This window comes from Pollachius pollachius (genome assembly GCF_949987615.1).
Source record: "Pollachius pollachius genome assembly, chromosome: 19".
NCBI lineage: Eukaryota > Metazoa > Chordata > Actinopteri > Gadiformes > Gadidae > Pollachius > Pollachius pollachius.
In genome coordinates this window covers 8,299,254-8,301,753 of record NC_136952.1, presented here as the reverse complement: position 1 = coordinate 8,301,753, position 2,500 = coordinate 8,299,254, and positions in this window count along the sequence as shown.

Genomic DNA, 2,500 nt, shown 5'->3' with positions numbered 1-2,500 from the left:
AACAGATTATGGACCATTTTCTTGACCAGGTTTGCAAGCACGCCTTTTCCCTTTGTTCGCATCTCCTCACCAAACAGGGCACAGGATGGGAACACGCTTGTGCTTGACGGACACGTTTACAACGCCTGTGTTGCCATGACAACCAGGGGTTGTGTGAAAAGCAGTGTAATGCCAACTCCCATGCAGCATCACACACCGTCCGCATAGACGCCGCGGAGGACAAAGACATGAGCAGAGGCAAGCGTGCACAGACGCTCCACATGTTGTGGTGTGTGAGTTTCACATGCATTTTACATGTATGTGTGTGTGTGTGTGTCTGTGAGTATGTGTGTTTGCGTGTGTTTGTGAGTTTGAATGTGATTGTCTGATTGTCTATCATTGTTGTATGGCCTGGCTCAGGTTAAACCCTGTGTGTGCGTGTGTGTGTGTGTGTGTGTGTGTGTGTGTGTACGTGTGTGTGAGAGGTTGTCTGTGTAAGCGTGAGTGTGAGTGTGTGTGTGTGTGTGTGTGTGTGTGTGTGTGTGTGTGTGTGGGTGGGTGGGTGGGTGGGGGGGCCCGGATGTATTAGAGGATGTGTAGACTTCCCAGAGCAATGTAAGGTCTCAGCTCATCACCTCGCATTCTAGAGGACATTCTGGATTCTAACAAGAAGGAAAAAAGAACGAGAGAGAGAGAGAGAGAGAGAGAGAGTGAGAGAGAGAGGGGGAAAGAAATGAATGAATAATTGTTTAGTAAAAGAAAGAAAGAAAGTATGAATTAATTAATAAAATAATCAAGGAAAAAATGACAGGAAGAATCAAACTAAATGAAGCAAAAGGGAAGGAATAGGGTAGAATACAATACAATAGAAGATGAGGTGGTAAAAGAAAGAAAGAGAGACAGAGAGACAGAGAGATAGAGAGAGAGAGAGAGAGAGAGAGAGAGAGAGAGAGAGAGAGAGAGAGAGAGAGAGAGATGAAATCAAGAAGGAATTAAGACTGAGGAAAATTAGAAATAGGATTTGGCTGCAAGATAAGAAGTGTGAAAGACATCAAAGACTTCATTGGCAGGGGGTACTAGGAAATGTTTTTTTGCACTTAATTTTACAAATAATCCCCCCTACCCAGGACCCAAGACACACATACAGCCCCGCACCCACACACGTACGTGCGGACACCCACCCACCCAGAAACACACACATACACACGTGCGAGCGAGTACATCTGTGATCTACGCAAACACACATACACTCACGCACACCCACACGCACGCACACGGACGCACACACACGCACACAAACACACACACACACACACACACACACACACACACACACACACACACACACAGACACACACAGACACAATAGGGTGCACACACACAGAACTGCCCCCCCCCCCCCCGCGGGCCCCTGGATAAAACAAAGTCTGTGAAGTCGATGAGTTTAGTTAATCTGTATGAGCTCCGGGGGAATAGCAGAAACACTGGGGCACATGGGCCCTTTTTATATTTATTTATTTAGGAGAAACTGCAGTGTGCATAATGCCAAGTTTAGCAGCAAACCACACTCATGTTCAGTTTCTACCTTCGTCACATAGAGAGGGAGACGAAACACACATACATCCATCAGGGCCAGAGCCTACACAAGCCAAACAATAAGTCAGGCCTCAACAATAAAGATATATGTACGATTTCACAGTAACATTCTACATTATATAGGGCATTTAATGCATTTGAATATATTTGAACACATATGTGTAGAAGGGTTGTAGGATGGTTTAGTTAACTATGCTGTAGGAATCCTTAAGATATTTCATGATCTGCAAGTCGTTTTGGATACATGCATCTGCTAAATTAACATTGAATACCTTCATATGATGCATGTACTTACATACATCTAGAAAAACACCTATATATATATCCATGTACCGCATTCAAACGCAGAATCGATGGAAGTGACGATGACTTGTAATGCAAAGGGAGAGCCTTACTGTTAAAACCTCATGTAGTGGAGCACTGGGCACAACATCTGAGAGACGTTTCATCTGAGACGTCTCGTCCAAGAGACATTCCATCTGAGAGAAGTTTCATCCCAGAGACATTTCATCTGAGACGTTCCACGAGTGAGAGTGACAACCGTGACTGGCAGCCATCCCCTCCTTCTGACTCTGTTTGCTGTCTGGGCGAATGTAGGACTCACTGATGGATGGATGTTTGGATGGATCACAGCACATATGCCATGGAGCTCCCTGCACCGCAGGGGGGAAGAAGGTGCTTGATTCTCTGGATGTGTCGCGTGTAATAAGCTGTGGATGAGAAACGGGAACATGGAATTGCTTTTTCGAGGACTTGATCGCAGGCCTTCGGATGAATTAGCGGGCGAAAATGTTGGGTTGATTGCGTTCATCTATCTCTCCTTCTCTCTGTTTCCCTCTCATCCCTTCTCCCTCTCCCTTTTCCTCCCTCCCTTCCTCTCCCTCTCAATCCCTCTCGCTCTCTCAATCCTCAATCCATCTCCCCA